This window comes from Mauremys reevesii, linkage group 5 (assembly GCF_016161935.1).
Source record: "Mauremys reevesii isolate NIE-2019 linkage group 5, ASM1616193v1, whole genome shotgun sequence".
NCBI lineage: Eukaryota > Metazoa > Chordata > Testudines > Geoemydidae > Mauremys > Mauremys reevesii.
The window spans coordinates 3,893,191-3,919,643 of NC_052627.1; the positions used below are offsets into that span (position 1 = coordinate 3,893,191).

General features: G+C 42.4%; 1 long non-coding RNA gene across 1 annotated transcript; it reads right to left on the minus strand.

Annotated features, from left to right (window-relative positions):
* LOC120405742 lies at window positions 1-25,781 on the minus strand. The gene is made up of 3 exons (XR_005598819.1): window positions 25,674-25,781; window positions 3,888-4,031; window positions 1-786 (listed from the first exon to the last, which is right to left on the minus strand). It is a non-coding gene; the product is annotated as an uncharacterized LOC120405742 (long non-coding RNA).
* Between the last annotated feature and the right edge of the window lie 672 nt (window positions 25,782-26,453).

Below are 26,453 nucleotides of genomic sequence, written 5' to 3' on the forward strand. Positions count from 1 at the left end.
TTGTACCATATAGCGCGAGACCAATGTATGCATCATTTTCATAGTAAAAAGGTGCCCTTCTGTTGCCTTTGCTCTTGCTGTTTTAATGCAGACAAGAATTTACTGTTCTTTATGCACTGAATCCTGCCCAGGAGTATTGTCACTGGGACCCCATGACACTGCTTATGTGTGTGTAGGGTGACTGAAACAAAGAAGACATTGCAATGTTGCTAAATCGTCCACCCTGTATACCTGCCTTAGGTACTTATATGGCCCCTATTACTGTAGCATCTGAGAACCTTACAATCTTCAGTGTGTTTATCCTCACAGCACCCCTGTGAGGCAAAGCAATGCCATGATCCCCATGTTACAGATGGGGAACTGAGGCACAGAGAGGCTAAGTGACTTGCCCAAAGTCACACAGGAAGTCTGTAGCAGAGCTGGGAATTGAACACACAAATCCTAGGCAAATGCCATGACCACTGGGGCATCCTGCCTCCCAGAGCTCCAGTAGGAATCCAGGAGTTCTGATTCCCAGACCCGCTGTTCAAACTGCCCGGGAGGCAGTGTTACAATATGGACTCAGATAGACTCGTCAGTTGCTCATCCAACAGCTGAGCTAACCAAGCAGCAAGCACTCCAAGCAGGGGCCTAGTCATACTCAAAGGTCAGAGCTGACAGATGAACGAGAGGCTACCCTCTGAATTCTTCAACTGCTGGTTAAGCTGCAGGGGTCGCTGGAGTCGGTAATCAGAGGTTATTTAAGGTCTCCTCCAGTCCGCACTGTGGGAGCAGGTGGAACAACAGCTGAAATGACAGACAAATGCAGGTTTTATTTTTAAGGAATTCTTTCTTGTGCAATGAGTTTGTTCTGATGGAGTTTAATAATACAAATATAGGCATTTGGGCAGGAAACTATTTCACAGGGATAGCTTTGATGAGTGACAAATGTAGAACCATTTATCTGACAAAGACTGGAAGTTTTTCTGTAAAGTACTAAAGGATCAATAAAAGACACAACCCCTCTACATCCATGGATCCCTGACCACACCATGATCCTACAGCAGGTATCCATAGGAAATGGAGATATTGGTGCTCCTCCCATGATGCTCATCCCATAGCCAATGGATTTTGGTCCTGATCAATGTCTGCACATGACATGTACATAGGACGGAGGATCAAGAGGCCTCATACCATGCTTTCACATGGGCCCCTTAGGCTATGTTGCTCTCTGGGCCTGCAGTCAAAATAGGTGCTTTGATACTAAGTGAATGCAATACACAGCACTTTGCTTTCGATGGTGTGTTCCAGTAGCGGCATCAGGCTCATGGTAATTGGAATCCTCTTAGAACATAAGAGGATTGAGCTAATGCCTGATACCAAGATGAAATTACAGGCATGTTTGCTCCTTTTCAGTTTGAGAAAAGGGGGAGGTAAGGATAGGGAAGATCTTGAGTGTTTGAGTCCAAACAAAGCAGTGAGTGGGGCTGGCCCAGGGAAGGGGTTTCAGCCTGTCTCAGACCCTTGACCCCCAGCTAATCATTTTGGTTTGGGCTGCACACAGTACATAGCCTTAATGAAACTGTGCACTCCTGACAACCATCCGGTTGGGTTTGTAATCTGACAGCATATGGGGAAGAGGCCCTGGTGATGTTCACAGGGATCACAAGTCTATAATGAAAGAATCTAATTCACACTGACACTTGAAGGCAGTTTTACCTAATATTTTAGTTCTAGTGCTTTAAATCCTTTTTTTCTGAATTGTTATTTAAATGCCTCCAGGTGGGCTGGGTATGAACTGCAAACTATCAACCTAGCAAACAATCACAGAATCACAGAATCATAGAATATCAGGGTTGGAAGGGACCTCAGTATCTAGTCCAACCCCCTGCTCAAAGCAGGACCAATCCCCAACTAAATCATCCCAGACAGGGCTTTGTCAAGCCTGACCTTAAAAACCTCTAAGGAAGGAGATTCCACCACCTCCCTAGGTAACCCATTCCAGTGCTTCACCACCCTACTAGTGAAAAAGGTTTTCCTAATATACAACCTGAACCTCCCCCACTGCTACGTGAGACCATTGCTCCTTGTTCTGTCATCTTCTACCACTGAGAACAGTCTAGATCCATCCTCTTTGGAACCCCCTTTCAGGTAGTTGAAAGCAGCTATCAAATCCCCCCTCATTCTTCTCTTCTGCAGACTAAACAATCCCAGTTCCCTCAGCATCTCCTCAGAAGTCATGTGCTCCAGCCCCCTAATCATTTTTGTTGCCCTCTGCTGGACTCTTTCCAATTTTTCCACATCCTTCTTGTAGTGTGGGGCCCAAAACTGGACACAGTACTCCAGATGAGGCCTCACCAATGCTGAATAGAAGGGAATGATCACGTCCCTTGATCTGCTGGCAATGCCCCTACTTATACAGCCCAAAATGCCATTAGCCATCTTGGCAACAAGGGCACACTGCTGACTCATATCCAGTTTCTCGTTCACTGTAAGCCCTAGGTACTTTTCTGCAGAACTGCTTCCTAGCCACTCGGTTCCTAGTCTGTAGCAGTGCATGGGATTCTTCCATCCTAAGTGCAGGACTCCGCACTTGTCCTTGTTGAACCTCATCAGATTTCTTTTGGCCCAATCCTCTAACTCTCATGCTGGTATTCCCATAGCTAAAGCTGGGATCTGTACACACAATGGGATATTTGGCCTTGTAGAGATGGAAAGAGGGATTTATGCTGCTGAAATAGGATCCTTTGTGACATCCCAAACACCTCCAGTCCTTGGCTTTTCTAAGTGCAGATCAGATAGTATTAGAGGTGTTCCCGTCACGCATGTCTCCCCAGGTGGGTGGCACCCCTGTCAGCTGTAATCTCTGCCTGGTGGTAAACATGGAGCCCTGAGGCGACTTGACAAGCACCTGCTTTCTCCTCTTCTTCTCCTGCTATTGCACACACTCTGAAGGGGTTCAGTGGCAGGGCTGAGTATTGCATTGAGCACTCAGGTGCAGCCTTCACCTGGTGACAAAAGAGCGAGTCCATCCAAGAGCTGGATATTTCTTTAATCAGAAAATGTGTTAAAGCGATTCCCTTTCTTTGGAGACAGGTCATAAAAGGGTTGAGTTTGTGTGGACCTCTGCTTCTTCAAACCAGATCCCCTCCATTCTTCACAACAAGCCTCTTGTCCTAGCTGCAAGCAGAGACTGATGGTGTTGAGGTGCTCACCACAAGCTGGGGTACAGGAGAGTTACTGGATCATAGAATATGAGGGTTGGAAAAGACCTTAGGAGGTATCTAGTCCAACCCCCCGCTCAAAGCAGGACCAATACCCAGACAGATTTTCACCCCAATTCCCCAAATGGTCCCCTCAAGGATTGAACTCACAAAGCTGGGTTTAGCAGGCCAATGCACAAACCATTGAGCTATCTCTCCCCTCCAGTGTAGGGCACAGGCTGAGCAGTGACACTCTAGTGATCAAAGAAGGCTGAAGAGAGGTGCCAGAAGGGCTGTATGGCAGTTCCGGAGACATCAAGAACCAGAGGGCTGTATTTGCTCAGATACCATGGAGAATGGTGTGATATAAGGACCTGAACAGAAGAGACTCTTCCCCTCTTTTCATTTCTTCACCGGCTTCCTGTTGTCATCTAGCCTGAGCTTCTCAGATCTCATGTACCCCTTCTTGCTTGTCTGATCTCATTTCCTTTTCCTCCCCCACTTGTGCCCATGCTCCTTCCAAGCCCCACACCCCTGACAGTCCTACAATGTTTTCCATACACAAAGAGCAAAACATTCACTTTCTGTCCAGGTGGCTAATAGTCCAGGTTATAAGAAAAACAACAGTAGACTCCACTGGTTAACGTAAGCAACCTGTGCATGGATCATGCTCTAGTTTGTGTGCATTACATGAGCCAGACCCACCCTGGTAGCCCATGTGAAGGGACAGACCATGAATCAACCTCTTCTGATTCACTTGGATGATTGTTTGGACCTGATCCTCCAAGAGCAGTCTTCCCCAGTCTCCTCCTCTCAGATCCAGAGCTCTCCTGTCCTTACTAGTGTTGCCTGTGGAGGGGAGTTAATCATTTGGAAGGTAAAGGTAGGGCTCTCCCAAGAATGGAGTTACTTTTGCAATCATGGAAAGAGGCAGTGATGCAACTTGAGAGATGACTCCAAGAACCAGATTCTTAAAGGAATTTAGACCTACAGATGTAGATAGATGCCTAAAAATCTGACCCCAAGCCTCCAAAGAACCCTTCAGTTAATGATCTTAAAGTGTGAGTCCGGTAATTTAGCATGTTGTGGTTGTCAGGGTTCCTTCCCCCCTCTGAACTTTAGGGTACAGACCTGGGGACCCGCATGAAAGACCCCCTAAGCTTATTTACCAGCTTAGGTTAACAGGAAGCTGCCACCACCAAGCGTGTTTTAAATTTTAGGGGAGAGCCACTTGGAACTCTACCTTCTCCCAACTATTTCCCAAGTCCCTAATCCCCCCTTTCTTGGACAGATTTGAGACTAATTCCTCCCCCCACCAAGTCCTTACACCCCTTTTCCTGGGTAGGCTTGAGAGAATACCCTCACCAATTAGTCCTGGTGAACACAGATCCAAAACCCTTGGATCTTAAAACAATGAAAAATCATTCAGGTTCTTAAAAGAAGAATTTTAGTACAAGAAAAGGTAAAGTTTATCTCTGTAAAATCGGGATGGAAATAACTTTATAGTGTAATCAGATTCAAAGAGCCCAGAGGAGCCCCCTCTAGCCTTGGGTTTAAAGTTACAGCAAACAGAGGTAAACCTTCTAGCAAAAGGAACATTTACAAGTTGAGAAAATAAAGATAAACTAACATGCCTTGCCTGGCTGTTACTTACAAGTTTGAAATATGTGAGACTTGTGCAGAAAGATCTGGAGAACATGGATTGATGTCTGGTCCCTCTTAGTCCTAAGAGCGAACACCAACAAAACAAAGAGCACAAACAAAAGCCTTCCCCCCCACTCAAGATTTGAAAGTATCTTGTTCCCTTAATGGTCCTTTGGGTCATGAGTCAGCCAGGTTTACTGAGCTTCTTAACCCTTTACAGGTAAAAGGATTTTGATGTCTCTGGCCAGGAGGGATTTTATGGAATTGTACACAGGAGGGTTGTTACTCTTTCTTTTATAGTTATGACAGTGGTCTTGAAATTAAAATTACAGGAACAGATGGCTGCAGTTATTCATAGAGAGTAATAGGTGACTTGGACAGCACCTGGAGCGCTCTGTAAATGCAGGTGAGTTCTATAGCAGTTAAACACAAAGATTTCACTGCACACTAGAAAACAAATCTGAAAGTAGGGCTCTGAGACGGGTTCCTCTAGAGCCCAAATCTCTCTGGACTCAGGGGCCAATGTTCCAGTGGGGCCATAGAAAATCAGCCAAGAGGCACAAACATTTGGCAGATGAAGACATGCGCTGCTGCTCACACAGTCCAATGTCTGTCCCACAAAGCATCACCCTCCTTTTTTTTGCCCAGCTCCATTTTCTAGCCATATTTTTTTTGATACACTTCTTTCTTCACCTGTTCCCCATCAGCCATTCTTTTCTCCATCGCAAAGCCCAGCCTGTCTGCCTGATGACCTGGGAGGGGCCTCCCATGGAACTAACATGAAAGTTGTGCACAGTCACATGGAAAAAATATAGCAGAGTTCATTGTCTAGAATGACATCTCTGAACTCTCTGGGTTGGCAAGCAATACACATGCTTAAAAAGCAGCGGTTGTGCTAGTAATGTACTGTTCCTATTAGTTGTTCCTTTGATCTGGGAATGTTAAGGTCCCTTGAGGCATGAATGGCAAACAGAGCTGATTAAGGGCCTTAGCATTATTTTTAAATTAGTTAATTGCCATTTAACGATATAGGGAGTTGTGACTTCCTTGTTATATAATAAAACAATTACTTGTGAAGTGAAAGAATTGTTGACTGAAGTGACCTTGCATTGCAAACTGGATTCAAAGAAGCCATGTAATGCAGCCAAACATTTTTACAATGTTGCTCCAAGGACTGAAAAATACACTCTTGACAATTTGTGGTGTTTGCACCTGGTTTTCCTTTGTGGTTGTGATAAAATAAGCTGGGTAGAGCTGGTCAGAAAAACTACAAATTCACCTTTTTTCATTGGAATTTGCTGTGTCATGAAAATCACACCATTTGCTGGAGATGATTGGATTTGGACAAAGTTCAAACAGAACCATGACACAGGCAGGTGTCAAAGCATCATTTCCCGCCAATTTACCTGCCTAGCTCCTCTGCAACCTGGGACTTCGAGGGTCTGCAGCTCCAGGGTACCCTGCTATGCAGACTGCCCAGGAGCTGCAAACCACAGGATTTCTAGTGTGCACAGCTCTGGGGCAGCCTAACAGGGGCTCTGCTCTCAAAGCGGGGTTCTGTTCCATTTTGTGGAGAAATCTGAAATGTTTGTGTTTTGTTTTGAGTTAGAACGAAACCAAATTTCAAAATATCAAAACTCTTGGTGAAATGGCATGATCTTTCTCCACACAGCTCCAAAGCTGGGCCCCTCTACTGGTAGCCTGGTGATGGTGTTGTAGAAGTAAGGTATGGACATATTCAGAGAAGAACAGGCTTCTCTGGGACTCAGAACACAGTGTTCCAGCCTTTTTCAGCCTGCATTCTAAAATGTGCGTGTTTTACATCATTTAGACAAAACAAAAAAACTCCCCAATATAAAATTGGAAATCAACATATATGTATAAGGTGGGGTTTTCAAACCTGCCCACGAGTAGCCTAATTCTACACCCAATGAAATTCATGAGAGTTAGATCACTGAATTCAGTGGAAGCAGACTTAGATCAATGCAGAGCAATTTTGAAAATTCCCACCCTCCATCATTTATACTGTTCAGCTCAGTTGGATGGGTCACTTATTAGGAGAGATCAGGTCCTAGCCCCTTTAGTGTGGTAAAAATCATCTCTGTCAACTAAAAGTGAATTGTGAAATGGTCCTAAGTGTGTGGCAACAAACCACCTAAGTTAGAAAGCAAGTAATTTGTATTTAAGGTTTGACAAGCAAACTTGTGTCCTCAGCTCCAGCCTACAGATGAAAAACCCTTTTCCAGCTTCCCCATTCTACATGTGAATGAACCAGTGATGGTGTGGCTGATCTGGTTAGCTCCTGTGATGGTGTCGCTGGTATAAATATGTGGGCAGAGTTGGCATCGAGGTTTGGTGCATGGATTGAGTCCTGAGTTAGAGTTACTATGGTGTGGTGTGTGGTTGCTGGTGAGAATACGCTTAAAGTTGGCAGGTTGTCTGTGGCCGAGGACTGGCCATTACCTACAGTCCTCAGCTAAAACCTCTCCAACGCATCATCAGTGATCTACAACCCATCCTGGACAACGATCCCTCGCTTTCACAGACCTTCTGTTAGTCTATAAAGTGCCACAGGACTCTTTGCCACTTTTCTTTGCTGAGTTACTTCTGTTCTATTAGTGCACATATGAATTTTTTTTGCAAAGGGAAAAGGAACCTTTTTATGCATAACAGTTATCACTGTCAGGCCAACAACCTCCCCTCGCTCAGATCCCTCTTAAAGATTGATATCTGCCGAGATGGCCACAAGCAGTGAGTCAAACAGGATGTTTATATTTTATGAGACAGTACTTTAGTAGATTCATATATTTATAAGCTTGTTTAACCAATTCCTTAACCATGCTACTACTCATCTTTTCTGAGTAACAACATTTTATTATTGGGCTGGCTGCTTGCTTCCCTCCCTATCCAACCTCCTTCCTTTGTTTTACTGCCCTGTCATTGCACCATGTGTGAACATAGGGTATAAGCTGTGGGGGTCAGGGACTGGGTGCAATTTCCATGTACTTGGAGGAGTTAGCACAATTTGGGGTTCTGTGAAATTATTATTATGGTTATTACAGGTTTGTCCAGCAGCCCTGCTGCGCTAGCTGCTGTCCTGCCACAGGGTAAGGAACTATCCCTCCGCCAAGATACTTCCAGTGTAAGAGGCTGATGTCCACTGATACCATGGGGATTCTTTCCTTTGTCCTTAATAGGAGCTGGGTCAGAATTTAAAGCCCCAATCCTGCAAACACTTCCACACGTGCCTAACTGGATTCTCAGGAGCAGTCCCATGGACTTCAGTGAGACAACTAGTGTAGGTCAAGTTAAGCATGTTTATAAGTCTTTGCAGGGGCAGGGCCTAATTTAAGCAAGAGGCAATAAGTGGCTGTAATAAACAGTTGGTGATAATGGAGGAGAAAAGACCAAGGTAAAAGTGATAGGAATCCATGGTGACGTAGGGGCTGATCAAATGCCCATTGAAGTCAATGGAAAGACACACAAATAGCTTCAAGTCAGTAAGATATTAATTAACCACTACATCAAATAAATCTCAGCTGTCCCTACTGGCTGCCCACGCAATCTATAATACAATATAATTAATTGAATTATAATTAATATCCTTTTCAGATATTAGTAAACACTTTTGTTTCATTTTCTGTTATTGGGCTCAAAGCAGTTAGGATGGGGGAAGCAGGAAGTATCTTAATGATTCTTTCCACTTGACAAAGAGGCCAGATTTGGTGCCATCTTGGAGTTCAATATAAGTTGCAGATCTTTTAGTTTTCAACTGCAGATTCTGTACTTCCACCCTCGGTTTAAGTAGAAGAACAAAGAGTTTCCTACAAGTCATGTGCTCACGGGGATCCCAGAACAGAGAATTATCCTTAATTAATGTTTGTGAGGTGGCATTCACTGACTTAACATAACTTGTTGGCCTTTCCAGGGAGGCACAGACACAGTCTGAAGCTTTTGCTGAAAACAGTGAGTTTTCCAGCCTCATGTTCATTGACTTGAACCCTAATTATTCATTTCATCCTGAGTTCCAAAGATGGGACTGCAGTTAATATGGGGTTGATCTTGAAACCTTTGCTTGTACCAGTAGACCTTACTCATGTGAGTGGACATGTGTAAGGGTTACAGACACAGATCTATCTGCAGCATGTACAGTTACAGCTGGTGGCCTCTTTGAAGTTAATATAGGATGACAGAGAGAAAGAGAGAGAGAGAGAGCAAGCGAGCACACACAGGTACCTCAAAAACCCCACCAGCAGCAGTAAATCACAATCCAGTGCTAGACCTGTACGTAAAAACCCAAACCCAAATTTATCTACTCATTTGGAATGGGTAGATAGCATAATTTCCAATACACTTTCCCTTGTGCACATCAGACACACTATATTTTTCATCCTTGTTTGAGCAGTGAGGGTTTGCAGGTTAATTTCAGATAAGCAGGCAAAAGTTCAAATTGCTGCTATGAAGCTGCTTTGGTTGGAAACTAGGGTGGAAATCTCAAGGTCTGCAGTGATTCCTAATACAAGCACCACTAGAAATAAGATAGGCACAATTTTCTTAGCAGCATTGCAGTACCTCCAGACTGTAATGTTGTTGGGGGAGGGGCTATCTCTTACTTTAAGTTTGTATTGTGAATAGCACAATCAGGCCCCACTCTGACTGGATGCTACTACAGTAAAAATAATAATAAATAATTATAATGAACCAAGGAATGCAGATGGGTTTGTTTTTTTAATTCCCTAACTTTTTTTTTTTTTGGACCAATGATTGTTTTATCCAAGCAGCTCCCATGTCTAACTTTTGGGATAACCAATCCTGGCGCTGGACAAGTTACTTCACCTCTGTGCTTAGGTCCCTTCCCTGCACAATGGGGATGATTATACTGAGATACCTGATGGGTTAGATGCTCCTTTAAAGGTATGTTGAGCATGGAACTCACTACCTGAATGCTAAATATCAGCATTACTGTATGACCCAAAAATACACTTTCCCAGCTCTGTGTCATGCTTGTGGACCCATTATGTGTTATGAGGGCAGGAAAAAGAGAGAGAATCCGTGCAGAGAAAACTTTAGCTCAGCATTACTAGGACCTCCATATGCATAAATCTCATTGAAACCACTGGGATTTAGAGATGTGCTTAAATCTTCTTCTTCCCTTTTCCCCAGGTAGCTGGGAGTCAGGTCACTGAATCACTCTTCCCAGTCTTGCCAGTCCAGTGCACGCTCCATATGCCCTCCCTCCCACACACAGTCTAGCCATCATTTTCTTGGCTGTCCTCTCATGCTCCACTCACAAACTCTAGTCTCAAATGTCTCCTTAACAGGATTCCCTTCATCCACCCTTAGTACATCCCATATATCTCAGCCTCCTCTCTGATACAGCAGACCTTGGTCTCACTCCTGATGGCATCATTCTACATGTGGTCCAGCAATGTCACCCCTCCCATCGCCCTCAAACATCTCATTATACCAGCTTCAATGCTTCTCAAGTGCCTCTCTTTGGTTGCCCATGTCTCTGATCCATACAGAAGAGCTGGTCTAATTGTCCCTTAAGTATTCTGAGCATCTGTTTATCATAAGTCACACCACTTATCTTGCACCAGAGTTTCCTCATGCTCAGCAACCCTATTTGCAGTTCTCTGGTAATTTCTCCATTTGCTGGTAACCAGCCCCCAAGATACTTAAATGAGAAAACCTGTGCTTAAATGCTGTCCTAAGTAAGAATGGACTTATAGATTCATAGATTCTAGGACTGGAAGGGACCTCGAGAGGTCATCGAGTCCAGTCCCCTGCCCTCATGGCAGGACCAAATACTGTCTAGACCATCCCAGACAGTCATTTATCTAACCTACTCTGAAATATCTCCAGAGATGGAGATTCCACAACCTCCTTAGGCAATTTATTCCAGTGTTTAACCACCCTGACAGTTAGGAACTTTTTCCTAATGTCCAACCTAAACCTCCCTTGCTGCAGTTTAAGCCCATTGCTTCTTGTTCTATCCTCAGAGGCTAAGGTGAACAAGTTTTCTCCCTCCTCCTTATGACACCCTTTTAGATACCTGAAAACTGCTATTATGTCTCCTCTCAGTCTTCTCTTTTCCAAACTAAACAAACCCAATTCTTTCAGCCTTCCTTCATAGGTCATGTTCTCAAGACCTTTAATCATTCTTGTTGCTCTTCTCCGGACCCTCTTCAATTTCTCCACATCTTTCTTGAAATGCGGTGCCCAGAACTGGACACAAGACTACAGTTGAGGCCTAACCAGCGCAGAGTAGAGTGGAAGAATGACTTCTCGTGTCTTGCTCACAACACACCTGTTAATGCATCCCAGAATCATGTTTGCTTTTTTTGCAACAGCATCACACTGTTGACTCATATTTAGCTTGTGGTCCACTATAACCCCTAGATCCCTTTCTGCCGTACTCCTTCCTAGACAGTCTCTTCCCATTCTGTATATGTGAAACTGATTGTTCCTTCCTAAGTGGAGCACTTTGCATTTGTCTTTGTTAAACTTCATCCTGTTTACCTCAGACAATTTCTCCAATTTGTCCAGATCATTATGGACCTATCCTCCAAAGCAGTTGCAATCCCTCCCAGATTGGAGTCATCTGCAAACTTAATAAGCGTACTTTCTATGCCAATATCTAAGTCATTGATGAAGATATTGAACAGAGCCGGTCCCAAAACAGACCCCTGCAGAACCCCACTTGTTATACCTTTCCAGCAGGATTGGGAACCATTAATAACTACTCTCTGAGTACAGTTATCCAGCCAGTTATGCACCCACCTTTATAGTAGCCCCATCTAAGTTGTATTTGCCTAGTTTATTGATAAGAATATCATGTGAGACCGTATCAAATGCCTTACTAAAGTCTAGGTATACCACATCCACTGCTAGATATACCACATACCACATCCACCGCTTCTCCCTTATCCACAAGACTCATTATCCTATCAAAGAAAGCTATCAGATTCGTCTGACATGATTTGTTCTTTACAAATCCATGCTGGCTATTCCCTATCACTTTACCACCTTCCAAGTGTTTGCAGATGATTTCCTTAATTACTTGCTCCATTATCTTCCCTGGCACAGAAGTTAAACTAACTGGTCTGTAGTTTCCTGGGTTGTTTTTATTTTCCTTTTTGTAGATGGGCACTATATTTGCCCTTTTCCAGTCTTCTGGAATCTCTCCCGTCTCCCATGATTTTCCAGAGATAATAGCTAGAGGCTCAGATACCTCCTCTATTAGCTCCTTGAGTATTCTAGGATGCATTTCATCAGGCCCTGGTGACTTGCAGGCATCTAACTTTTCTAAGTGATTTTTAAATTGTTCTTTTTTTATTTTATCTTCTAAACCTACCCCCTTCCCATTAGCATTCACTCTGTTAGGCATTCCTTCAGACTTCTCGGTGAAGACCGAAACAAAGAAGTCATTAAGCATCTCTGCCATTTCCAAGTTTCCTGTTACTGTTTCTCCCTCCTCACTGACTTAAGCACATACTCTTCTGCATCAGGGACCAAACAACATTTTCCTAATTCACTACATTTTTAAGACAGGAGTTTTGCTTTTCCCTGAAGAGGAAATGACTGCTGAAGTGGGAGGGATTGGTGAGAGAGTAGTTCTACTGTGCTCTGAATATTCACTTTTGTCGTTACTTAAGAACTGATTTAGAAGGATCCTGAATGCTTCTGCCAAAAGCACTAATGTGGAGGACCACGATTACAAAGAAGATAGGAAAAGAAAGGAATAAATGATAAAAACTTGAGAGCAAAATGCCTAAAGAACTTTCTGTTGAGTGATTTGCTAGGACAATGTATTACATGTTTCACTCCTGGCACCTAAAACACTTAGAGTGCTGTACAACATTTCAGGGAGCTTCGTCTTTATTTGTCAGGCATTGAGCAAAAAGCCATGAGCTGACTGCTATTCTGAAGAAAATGAAAGAGAGAGAGAATGCAGAAAACTTGTAAAGATGATGCCAGTCATCCCAGAACACTCTATAAAAAAGAGACTCCATCTCATTTTAAAATCATGTTATTTGGGATCACATGGTGCCCGTGAGGAAAATGGCTGCTCACTCTCCATGTATCAATTTGTCTCCAATAATTACTTTCCTAGCAAATCAGAGATAAGTTTCTGTCATAACAGTTTAAATTAATCCCCTGGACAAACTTCAAACTGTTGAATTTGGATTCCAATGAAAAAATGAGAGGCAACAAAAGACATAAGCCTGAATCACCTAAGAGCCTGAAGGGGGGACCAAAGTCCACAGCAGAACCGAGCCCAGGATATCATTGAAAGAATTCCTCATAGACTGACCAGATTCAATCTAAAAAGATATTCATGGCCTCTCTAATGATGTAACTTCATACAAGAAAATAAGCACTCAGTTACCTCAGCAACCACCTTTTGGGAAGTTCTGAAAGCTACCATAAGGGCTGAATGCAAAAAATATTCCCCCCAAAAGAAGAGAGAAAGATTCAAGTTACTAGAATCTGGCCAAGGAAATAGATGAGCTGCGGAGAGAACACACAAAATTGACCCGAATAATAAAACCTCCTACGTTCCCTACTCCACACCAAACATAAATATAATGAATGCTTATCCATCCAAGTCAAATTGGATGGGGAGATAAAGCAGGTAAGCTACTTGCCAGAAGAGTTAAGATGGAAGTAGTCAATAGCAATATTTCTTCCTTATTACAAGCAGCCAGGCCTGCCATCTTTGAACCAATAGATATAAATAATCAATTTAAGCAATTCTATCAAACTTTATATAAGACAACCAATTTGACTCTAATGACTTTAATCATTTCACTGAAGGCCTAGCTTTCTGTACCCTAACTTCAGAACAAGTGTTTATGGACAAAGCTTTCACAAAACAAGAGATCAAACAGGCTACAAAAAAGTATGAATTCCAGCAAGGTCCCTGGGATGGATGGCTTTCTGGTAGATTTCTACAAAACCTTTTGTAATCAGCTATCTTCCATTCTTTCAAAGGTCTTCACTGACACATTCCAAAAAGGAACCCTGTTGTGTGACATGAGAATTGCTTTAATTACTTTAATTTTAAAGAACAAAGATGGTTGCAATTGTGGAAACTTCCACCCTCTGTCTTTATTGAACACATATTGCAAAATAATTGCAAAAAAATTAGTGATATGACTAAACACCAATTATATATGCAGATCAGTTTGGCTTCATTAAAGGAGGATTGGCTGCTGATAAAACAAGAAAAATTGCTCTCTCCTGTCAGATGTTCTCTCCATAGCCTTATCAACAGATGCAGAGAAAGGTTTTGATAGGGTTGATTGGCCTTATTTAATGGATGTCCTAAAAAAATTTGGATTTTGACCAATTTTCCTGAATTGGGTCAACATATTATACAAGTCACCCCTTGTCTCATTGTCAACTAATAGAATTATTTCTCCCACATTTCAACTAGAAAAAAAAGGTCATAACAAGGCAGTCTCCCTTCACTTCTTTTTAATCTCTCTCTTTAACAACTGGCAATGCACATAAGCCAGCACTCAGCCATTGAAGGTGTGACTAGATACAAAATGAGTTTATATGCTGATGGCATCCTCATTAATCCCATCATTATTAAACAGAATGGATATTTTTGAAAGGTCTCTGGTTATGTATTAACAGGAATAAATCACAAACAATGGTTATAGCCAAAGGACCAGAGCCTTATCAGTTTCAGCATTTTCAAATATGCAAGGAAATATCTTATGTAGGTGTTAAAATTTGTCCTAATCTTCCCAAAAATGTTTCTATAAATATGGACTATATATTAAAAGAAATTTCCAAGGATGTGGAGCGATGGCATCGCCTTCTTCCATTCTTACTGGGAGAATAGAAATAACTAAATGAGTATCTGTCCATGAAGGACTTATATCATTAGCCTATTGCCTTCAAACTGTGTCCCTCACTCTTTGCTCTAATAAATAGGCTTATCATACCATTTATATGGGATAAAAACAGCCTTGCTGTCCACACAAATTTACTCTTAAAAACTCCTGGGCAACTGGAGGCATGGGGTTGCCAGATTTTTAGCTATATTATATAGCATTCCAAATGCATCCCAATGTAAGCTGGTTCCCCCCCGGTGGATCTATATACATACCAACCTGGTTTGAGATTGAAAAAAACGTAGCTGTGCCAATCGGTCCCCTCTCTTCTTTTATATACCTTAAAAGGCTACCCACACCTTTAAGGAAAAATCCAGTCTTTGTATCTATCTGGGGCATCCTGCAATGCGTTACGATGATTATAGCATCCGATCTTACTAACTATATTTTCGTACCACTATGGGATAACCCGTGCCTCAGGATCAAGGCCAAGGACAATTTGGATAGAGAAAGGATTCACAAAAATTAAAGATGTAATACAAGGTGATAGACTGGCCCCCATCAATTACATGTGTAACAATATCAGCTACCGCTGTGCCACAGTTCCTTCTTTCAACTGCTATGCTCAAAGATTCTTGCAAGGATAGGGGACAATTGATCTGTTTCAGCTCTCTCGCCTCTAGAACATGTTAAGAAATATGGAAACAAAAGTCACTTTGCAGGAATTACTTATTGGTGGCTTAATGCTTTGCATTACCCCCTCAGTCTCAGTTGCAATGGGAAAAGAACTTGTGATAGTAAAGCTAACAGAAACCTGTGAGGAATCTGGCTTCATGAGAAAGATCCCTCAACTGCTTTATCCTTGTGATTCTTCCAGAACAAGATACTAAACAGATACTACTTGACTCCGGAATGTTTGTTTATGGCAAGATTGGTGAGACGCTGTGAATGTTTGAGATGCAAACAGCTACATCAAACCTTCTGCACATCCTCTATACCTGCCCAAATATGCATGTGTTCTGGTACATCATATTCAGTGTTCTCTCAAAAACTTTGTCACTATCTTTCCTTCTCCATACTTGTGTATTATACGGTTGCTGGGTGAGTCGGTATTATCAGTTAACAGAAAGAAATGGATTGCCATTACTGCTTTAGTGGTTAGGAGAGTTATTTCGAAAAGATGGAAATCTGCAATTCCTCCCTCATACACAGACCAGCGTATTGAGCTCTCTACTATTGCATTAAATGACTGTCTAATAGAAATATTTGGAAAAATATAAGGCTGTTTGGTCGCACATGAAACTATTGCACGCTTTTGCAGTTTAGTATATATTAGTCCCCAATACTGAAAGGCTGTGTTATCACTTATTTATCTAGCTAGTCACTCTGATGCCCTGCATGACCTTTTTGGGTTCAGGTGGGTATTTTTGTTTGTTTTTGTTTTGTTGTTTTTGTCTAGGTTTTGCAAATAATGAATGTTGAATTTTATTATTTATATGCTATTTCCATCTTGTGCATGTATTTATATATGTTTTGCTTTGTGTTTATATTTTATATAAAAACAATAAAAATTAAGTTGTAAAAACATCTTATTTATGAATATTGTGAAAGGTTGTCCTTGAAAGTTATTTAAATTCACTAATTATCTTTGGTTTGGAATCAGACATATATGTGCCTACATTGCCATACATGAATGAGCAAACATTTAGCCATTTTATGGACTTTCCTACTGGATGTTTTGCTCTTCTAGAATCCAGCTTAGATCAAAACAAAATTTCAGTGGTGAACTTAATTGTGTTTAGAAGGTTTCAGGTTCTTTTTTTTAATTTAAGTGTTTTAAGGAATCCTTAAGCAAATTAAGAAAGGAAGAAATAAAATCGTGTAATTAGCTGAAGTATGTTACATGTATATTTCCATTGTGGTTTAGGACAACCATGAAATCCTAGTATCAGTCCTGCAATGGACTCAGGTAGGGTTCCAACTGGAAAAAAAAGCAGTAGCAGTCGCCCAGACTCTGCTCACAAGCCAAGCTCTGCCCACTGAATAAAAAAGTTCCTCCCGTATGAGGCATTGCTCACAGTAGATTGTGCAGATGTTCAAAATAAAACGATGTGTGCTCCCTGGGTTTGACTCTCCTTCATCCCTGGGCTCTGCAGGGCTTCACAGGCTTGTCGTCCCCTCTATGAGATGGATAAGGTCTCAGATGCCAAAGATCAAATTTCAATCAATGAACCTCTGACAGCTGCATTCCCCTGGGGCAATCCAGGTCACCAAGCCAAGGATGAATTTGTGAGAGCTGAGGACAAATTGTTCTCAGAACAGGGGATCTGGCTATGGAACAAACTTTGTTAATCTGTGCTAATTGACTGCATATTACTACATCCACTTTACGACCCTTTTGTCTAAATGAGATGGTGTAGTAGAAAATTGAATGACAGTTTTAAAAAATGAAGTCATTAGGAGAGTCCATCAGACTCCAAAAACATCCCATCCTATGCCATTATGCCATTTACCAGTGCACATATGTTTTTGAAGAAGCCTTCATTTATCACCCCCAGCGAAAGGTAATTGGATCAATTATTTCAGGACATTATTAAGTTGTCATAATAAGCATTAATAATCTGTAGTGGTTAAAGACATATGCCATTTGGGCACACTTAACTATTCAATATTTGTATGCAGTGCTAGAAAAAACAACTTGTGTATATTTGTTTGCACGTGAAATCTTGGAACAGGATGTTCACTGAATACCTAACAAGAAGCTGCTATTACTGCTGACAACAGTGACTCAGTTACCTCCTATATACTTCTTCCATCATACCAATAATAAAGTGCACACATCTGATCCTTTCTTTCATTTACCAGATTTGTGTTGGCCTGTTCCCATTAGTTTAAAATATCGCCTACAAAGGAGATTTTTAAAATATCAACTCAGCTTTAACAGCCACTCCTAATTTACTGATAATGTGCCACCATTCCAGCATCAGGACTTGAAAATGACACTCATCTGTGTTGACATCTGCTGTAATGTACATCTACCAAATTAGAGATATGGAATCAGCCCAAACAGTACAGGTGATTATGCACTGGCATTGCAACCCCATTCTTAATAATAATAGCAGAGACTACATGAGCTGCAAGGCACTAACTTTGTGGTTTCTTTTGGAGGTTGTGCCACCCACTGTACCATTATAGGGAATCAAATCACCCAACGCAAACGTGTTTTAGTCACCATCGAGCACTGGGCTGGCAAGAGCGGTCATTTCAACCTAACGGCAAGTTATGTAAAATACCACTGAGTGAGCTCTCAACGCTTTCACTGTTATTAGCAGAAGGATTCGGTGTAACTACAGCTGGATGAGTCTGTGCCAACTTGGCCTTGATACAAAGCACTATTGCAGGCAGCATTCAGTGGAATCCCATATTGATGGTGGTTCACTGGTTTTTGAATCTGGAAGAGATCATTATGGTCACATAGTCTGATGATCTGTCTTGCTCTTAGGTACATATAGAGCCCCATTATTATAGTCTCTAAACACCTCATACTTTTCTGTGTTTATCCTCACAACACTGATGTGAGCTGGGGAAGTGCTATTATCCCCACCTTAACGGCTCTGGAACTGAGGCACAGAGAGGCTAAGTGACTTGCACAAAGTCACACAGAAAGTCTTTGGCACAGCTGGAAATTGAGCTCAGGATTCCTGAGGCACAGACTAGCACCCTAATCACTGGACCATCCGGTCTCCTTCCTGCATAACAGAGGCCATAGAATTGCACCCAGTGATTCCTGCACCAAGCCCATATCTTGTGGTTGAGCTAGAGCTTTATATTGTTATACCATAGCATCAGTAGGCTACTGTTGCATGCCTCCACTGCACTGTGAAGAAAGAGGACAACCACCTGGGATTCTTGGTTACCTGGACTGGTCAGACTTCTTCTTTCTCCTATCGCCCATCAGCTTGTTGGACAATATTAGAGGGCTCCCAGCTTGGGTCTTTGTTGTATTGGGAGTTACAGTAAGGGCTGATGCAGAGCTACCTGGACCCCGGAGGAAGTCCTGGGAGGCAATTGGCCTCACTGAAGAAGGCTACGTCCCGCATCTCTTGGGTGTGTAGAACCCATCACTACTCCCCTGTATGGCTGTCCAGCACTACTGCCTGATGCACAGTGAAGATGGTGCTGGCTGCTTGCCATCCTCCTCCCACCCCCTTGGGATGCTGGGGAAAGCAGGGGGAGAAGGGACTGGTAATCTGCCAGCCCCTAATGAAGACTGTACCAGGGAGGAAACACACCAGTGTAAGACCTGGGCAGATTCTGGCCCTTGGGGTCCATAATCACGAGAACTACACAGGCAGGTTCTGAAAGGGCAGCTGGGCTCACTGTGGTGGGAGGACAGCAGTGTAAAACTGATACATTTATATCCCCATTCCTCATATCTTTCCTGTTTCCCCTTTTCCCCATTTCCAATCCCTGTGGTCCAGGCTCCATTAAACGTTCCATCACCAACATCCAGCCTAGGTTGGAGAAAGCACCACATATTTCTGCTTTGCCACCCCTGGAAAGGGACTAGGGGTGTGTCTACACTGCACACTAAACCTGGGGCTGTGGAATGTGGGCTGGGTGTGTGCAAGGTCGGGCTTGAGCATCCACACTGCACTGTAAACCTGGGTGTAAGTTGTTGGCCCTGGATCTCACAGCCATGCTATGCAGCTATGCAGTGAGTTGGGTATGCGGCCAACTGTGTGGAGAATTGGTCCATTTTTTTCAAGTTTTTTTTAAAATGAGACATTTGTGGGTTTTTTGAATGTTTTCATTTTTCTGATGAAAAGGTAGCTTCACATTTTTCATTTTGGGGCTTAGGCTCACGTCGAGAAAGAAGAGCAGCTTGTCTTATAACACAGGATTTTTCTTAATAAGGTGTACTGGTCTCAGCAAATGATCCCTGGTGCCAGGGAACAGAGGGAGAAATCAGTACTGTGCTCCTTGTGCCATTATCCTTCCTGGACTATTGCCTTGCTGGGGGATTTGGTAGGCATGGTCTTTGTAGAAGGGTTCTTCCTCATGGAGAGTTTAGGTAGAAGTGTTGCCACAAGTGCAGTCAGAGTGGAGGGCAATTTTTTTGTGCTGCTAACCCCAGTTTACTTATTGAAGCATTAACGTTCACCTTCAAGGGTTGACTTTTCAGAAGTACTCGGCACCCACAGCTGGGGTCATGTGTTCAAGTGCTCAGCACCTGGTTAACTACCAAAATGAAATGGCCAGTTCTGCAAAAAGGCACAGCACCTAACAGCTCCCACTGAGAACAATGAAGAATCCTCCTCTTCACTTGACATTGAGATTAATACATGCCCAAGGTTTCTCACCTTTTGGACAAAACATCACCTTTGTCCCAGTGTAAGATCTGGGTTTTATATCCTGCCAGTTCATTTACTTGCAGCCAAGAGTGAAGCATTCACTTGTCTTAGTAGTGTCACCTGACTCCTTCAGACATATCATGTGTTTAATACTGATCAGCAAATACTGCTGCTGTAAGGCTGAACATAGTAGATGGTTGAAGGATCATTTCCACTCGGACAGATGCCTCAGGCAAAATCAGGCTGATTTGTGCATATTTTAGCATATTAAACTACTTCATACAATATGTATGTCATAATTTGTGAGGGGAGTTATTCAAAGCACTGCAAAAATATGCTCTAATGCTGGATTAGAAGGAAAATAGACTCCAATGGGAACGTATCTATGCATCTGCCAAAATAACTTTGTCATAGTCAAATGCAGAGGGCAGACAGCCATCAAAGAAGGAAAATGGTTGGAGCTGTAGAAAGCGGTTTGCCACAGAAGCATGTTGCAATAAAAAAGCTACTCAGATGTAGTAGCTAATATATGAGCGTCATGTTGTCCATCAGGGTCATGCTAAAAACTGAAGTGAAGCGAGAGGATGCAAATTTCTTTACTTTGAAAGTCTGACCTAAAATCTCTCCTGGGCTTTGTCGGAGCCCATGGAGTGCGTGCGGATTGCCACTCAATGCATTTACTCCCCACCACCAGGTCTCTGAGCTGGTGCTGGAGTTAAGGGCCAGGATCCAATCTCCTTTGGAATCTTGCACAGGCTGCTGGGCAGGTTCTAGGGTGCAGTCCCTGCCTCCTGCATGTGCCCTCTCTGGGGTGTGCAATAGCTAGAGTTAAAGTCTGTGGGCCAGGGCCTCATCTGGTGTAAATCTGTCTGGGTCCATTGAAGCCAGTGCAGGCATGCTGATTCACACCAGCTGAGGAGCTGGCCTGATCTTGCCAATAGAGTCTCAAGTCTGATTGTCAGTGCTTGGACTAAGGTGAATTTTCTATGTAATGAGCTACACTATGCAGAATCAACCCGCAGTGGCATAGACCCTGGCACTCTGCTAATTATAGCACTTCTGTCAGGCTAGTAAATCATGTTAAAATAATTTCACTTCTCATTACAGTTTCCTCGTGCTTCTTTGAATCTAATTGTACAAAGCACTTAAAATCAAACAAAAACCAGCCAACCAAGCAACTAAAAAACTTTGACCATCTCAGTTTCTATTCCATTTAACCTGCCAGCTTCTCTATCTGTCCACTTTCTATTTCTTGCTAGGGGGAGGGAGTCTATTTCTCCGACTTATTGCCCTTTGCTCTTGGGAGGCAGATAGTCCATATGGCTTCAATTGAGTCAAATAACCAGAAGTCGTAAACGGCTTGTTGGCTGACTTTAGCAAGGACATGATTTTGATCAATTGTGCCACTAGCAACAGGTAACTGCCCAGCCAGCACAAAAATGATGTTATAAAAGACAAAGCAGCAGTTTTGCTATGAATGAAGAAGATAGATGATCCAAATTCTGCCCTCAGTTAGGCTCTTAGGATCCTACTGAACTGAATGAGACTGCAATGGGGTAAATGAGAGCAGCATTTAACCTGTTGTGCAGTAAACAGAGCTCCTCAAAGGTTAAGAGTTTTCTGTGTTGCATACAAGAAGTGAACCAATTGGGACATCTAGGTTACTCCTTCCTCTCAGCTCCCCACAATGTCTGTAATCTTCTCTGTTTCTGGCTATTGGACTATAAGTTCTTTGGGGCAGTGACTGTTTTCATTTTGTGCCTTGCATATTGTTGGTGATTAATTAATACATGATGAATAGTGATTACACTTGAAGCAAGGTAAGCATCTTTAAGTAAAAGCATCCATGTATTCCTATACCAAAACCATCGTTCAAAAATTTTGTCCTCTGGGTGCTTCAGGAAGAAGAAAGTTGAAGGAAAAAGAATGGGAGCTTCTTCTCTGTCTCGTCTCTGGAGAACAGGGCAAAAGCCTCACTCTGTTTTTGCAGTTCCTGGTTCTGGCTGGGAGCACAAGTGCTGAAAAGCTGCAAGGAACTGTCATCTCACAAAATTTCCAAGTCAATCTGCAGACCCAACGTGTTTGAATAAGCTATGCATAAGCATCCAGTCCTTCATCTAATTCTTCCAGCTGAAATGAACCTTGACACTTCTTGAGATTTGACCATGACTCATTTTACATCTTCCTAATGCCTGGAACAGGGATACCAAGTGCTACAAAGTGTCAGACAGGAAACGGAAGACGATCTTCTTAAAAAGGGTTGTAGCATTAGCCTTTGAAATAGTCAGATACCAACTGTCTCTAAAGACAAATCACCAGCAGTGACAGAAAGGTTCAAGTTCTCGTACATATGTCATTGTTGCTGACACTACTGGATGGGTCTGGCTGAAGAAGTTTCCCCACACTGACCAGCCAATGTACCTTGATTCTGATCTGCAGGGATCATTTCAAGAGGTATAACAGCTCAGCTTCCATCCCCTTCCAGTCATTGGTGCTTCTGCTGAGAATGTCCACAAGATTGCCATATATCTGTGTCAGTTGTGGTGGTGGCATGTGTGATGTGGAGACCTGCTTACTAGAAATTGGAATAGGACTAACACACTTGCTTCACACATAGTGGGCTATCAAATGCCCAGGATGTCGCAACATCTCCATTCACTACCAACCTGGGCTTGACTGACACCAGCTACCTAGAGGTGAATTACTTTATGGGCATAATTCCATTCCACTTCAGTCCATGTGAGATTTTCCACCTTTTTCCAAGTACCAGGAGCCATTTAGTCTCCAGGTTTAATGGATTCTATGGAGCTGTATTTTTTAAAACCTTGCTGTTCCCAAACACAAAACAATCCAAATACCAGACTTCCAGACAAGAATGCCAGGACCTCAGCACAGATGCTACATAAAATAGTTTTAAATTGTATTTACTATGAACATCAATTTAGGCCTGCCACTCAATTCATCATCATCATTATTGCTTTTTGAGGAAGTATATTAAGTGAGGAAATACCAGGAAGAGAAAATCATGATTTTTTTTTAACTTTTGGGGGACATGAGATTTCAGGATTTAAAAACTCAGTTTAGCTGGTCAGGAATATAGTCAATGTGTAACGGTGTACCCCATAAGGTTTCATGGGAATATGCTTATGAATGTATATATAATATAACTGGAATATGTTTTATGCAACATATGCCATGTAACATATCTATGTAAAGGTTATAATCTACTGAATACATTCCTCCTATTTGTATGAATGTATCATTTTTGTACTTGAAGTTAGGAATATTGGCTGTATACTTGCTTGATTTCTAAGTAGCCTTAGTAAAGCATTTGGTCAGCTTCTTGAGAAAGGAATATGCAAAATAAGTGCCCAATCAAAACCCACTTAATCCAACAATGAACAAGATGCCAATCCACATTGGAGCTTTCCCAGGAATGACTCATAGACTCATAGACTTTAAGGTCAGAAGGGACCATTATGATCATAACAAACTATGTCTGAGTTATTGAAGTCCTCAAATTGTGGTTTGAAGACCTCAAGCTGCAGAGAATCCTCCAGCAAGTGACCCATGCCCCATGCTGCAGAGGAAGGCGAAAAACCTCCAGGGCCTCTGCCAATCTGCCCTGGAGGAAAATTCCTTCCCGACCCCAAATATGGCGATCAGTTAAACCCTGAGTATGTGGGCAAGACTCAACAGCCATGGCCTGGCTGGTAAGAAACTCAGTCATGCATAGACATGTGACTTGTCCATGTGACTCCAAAACTCCATCTTGGAGCTGGACTTTGCATAGGAGAGAGGAGGGGGTCTCCACCCACAAGACAAAGTCTACTGAAACCCCTGGGAGACCCCTCCATTTTGTCTTCAGCTGGCTAAAGAGAGAGCCTCTCTACCCCATGGATACCTGAAAGAAACTGGAACAAAGGACAGTAACTATAGGGGATGTGAGTGGTTGTTGGACCCAGACTAGAAGGAGACTAGTCTGTAAAAGGAAGCTTACTCAAATTCCTCTAAGGGTGAGGTTTTTATCTGTACTTAGTGTCTGTGCCAACAAGACAGGGTGCTGGAGTCCCAAGCTGGCAGGGAAAGCAGGGGCATAAGGAGTCTTGGCACGTCAGTTGGCAGCCCCAAAGGGGTTTCTGTGATCCAACCCGTCACACAATGAACCACTGAAATGAAAGCATCATACAGTGCTCACAAGATGGACTTAAAACTAAAGGGCCAGAATTTAAAAAATGTTCAGCACCCACAATTTCAAGAGCTCAGCATCTCCCAATGGCAGCAGCCAGGTACTGGACACTTCATTTAAGTACCTAAGTGGGTGCTATTACGTGATGAACTCTTTTGAAAATCTAAGTTCCCACACACAGATCCACCTCCAGCAAAGCAGTTAAGCACTTGTTTAACTTTAAATAAGTGAGTATTCTCTTTGACACCAATGAAACTATTCACATGCTTAAAGTTGAGCATGTGCTTAAGGGTTTTGCTGGACTTCAAATTTGTTTTCTGTTTTTCCCATATATACAGAAGTACCAAGCACCTTAAATTTGAAAAGAAACAAAAATGTCTCAGCATTTATGTTATTATTTAACACAGTGGCTAGGGAGAAAATGGCAAAATTATTTTATATTGATTTGCTGGAAGAAAAGATATATAATTTGAAGAAGTCCATGCCTGACCTGCCAAAATGAAGAATAAAGCATTGTGCTGACAAGTAAAGAAATGCTCGCTGTAAGAACTAGGGGTTTGACTCAGCAAAACGTTTAGCCATGTGCTTAAATTTAAAGACATAAATACAGTTAAACATTTGTTGAATCAGGGCCTCTGTTCAATTCACAGAGATATTAAAGAAGTGCAGCAGTGTCTGAACAGAAGAAACAAAGCCTTGTTTCTCAAAGTCTTGATGAACTTTCTCTCCAAGACCTACTTGCAGGGTTTGGACTGTTTGTTTTCTTGCACTTGATGGATTTCAGCATCATTACACCTTTGGGATTTCTATAGAGCTCAGCTATCTCACATTACCTGCAGTTAACAAGGCAATTATTCTTATTCAGCAACCAGCCTTTTAAAACTAACTCCTGTGCAGCTTTATTTCCAGAAGCAGCAGTCAGTCTTGTGCTTAACTGATGGATCCAGAAAAGCTGATATGGTCTGCTGAAGATCCCATAACACATTGGGCGCACGGCAATACCGGTCTGCCTACGAGTAGTCTGATATGTTCCTGGGCTTGAGAGGAGGAATTTAGTGTAGGGAAAGCCCCCTTCTTGATCTGGAACCAATTCCCATGATCACGTGATTTCACTAACTTCCTGGAAATACTGAAAAACTATTCCCTTTGTCTCAGAGTAAATCAACATTGCAGTCATGGCACTGGAGATGATGATTGATGATGTGCATTCTGGGAGTGCCTAGGAGCTCTAGACATGGACCAAGAACCTATCGCATTGGGCGTTGTACAGACACAGATTAGGTAGATATCTCTGCTCTACCTTACCCCCAATACACACAGACACTGAAAATGACTAGGACAGCTTCAGTGAAACAACCACAAATTGGAGCTAGATTTGGTGACCTCAGCTCCGCTGTCATCTCTCTCTCTTTCCTATTATTATTTTTGGTCTGCACTGTATACCAGAGTCTACCTTTGAGCTGAGTACTTAGCCTTCATGTCCTAGGTTCATTATTGATCAGTGGTATCTAAAAGCAGCACCAAAGTTCAGCCAGCAGGATGTTTTCAGCCTGAAGTCACCAGGGGGGAAACCAAGCAGTTCTGTATCAGCTGAGAGCATCTCTTCTAGGCCAGATATTTAAGACCATCAGAACTGAGTTCTGCCCCAGCATTTAAACATTACTGTTGCTAATAAAGTACTACCTTGGTTACCCTGATGAATGTGGATAGGAGTCTTATCTGAAAAGAATGTGTTAGAACCGCGGTTGACATAGTCATGCTATAGCTACTTATGGCAGTAATTTATAGCATAGTTATTAAGGGGAAAACATTCGCTGTCCACACTGGTCAGGAAACCATTCTAAAACTACACTAGCAACCAGAAGGCCATGTCCTGCCATCAGCCATGTACAATTTGAATCCATGAGGTAGTGCAGACATAGCGGAGGGCAGAACTTAGCACAGTCCTATTTGTACAGAGCTGCAGCTAGCATGGCTCTGACACCCATGTGGATATAGCTTACATGGCTCCACAATCTCCTTCTGCAGAATGTTGGTGCTGCCAACTCTTATCTCATCTTATCATAAGATTTCTTCTCTTTGGGTAGGTGGCATGAAATATTTTCTCTCCTGTTTTACATTTTCCCATTTCATGCTCAGGTTAAATTGTTCTTGTTGTAGCTGCATGTGAATGAACACCATGAACACCAACAGCCCTTCATATATTGTTTTAAACTACTTACTGTTAAACTCT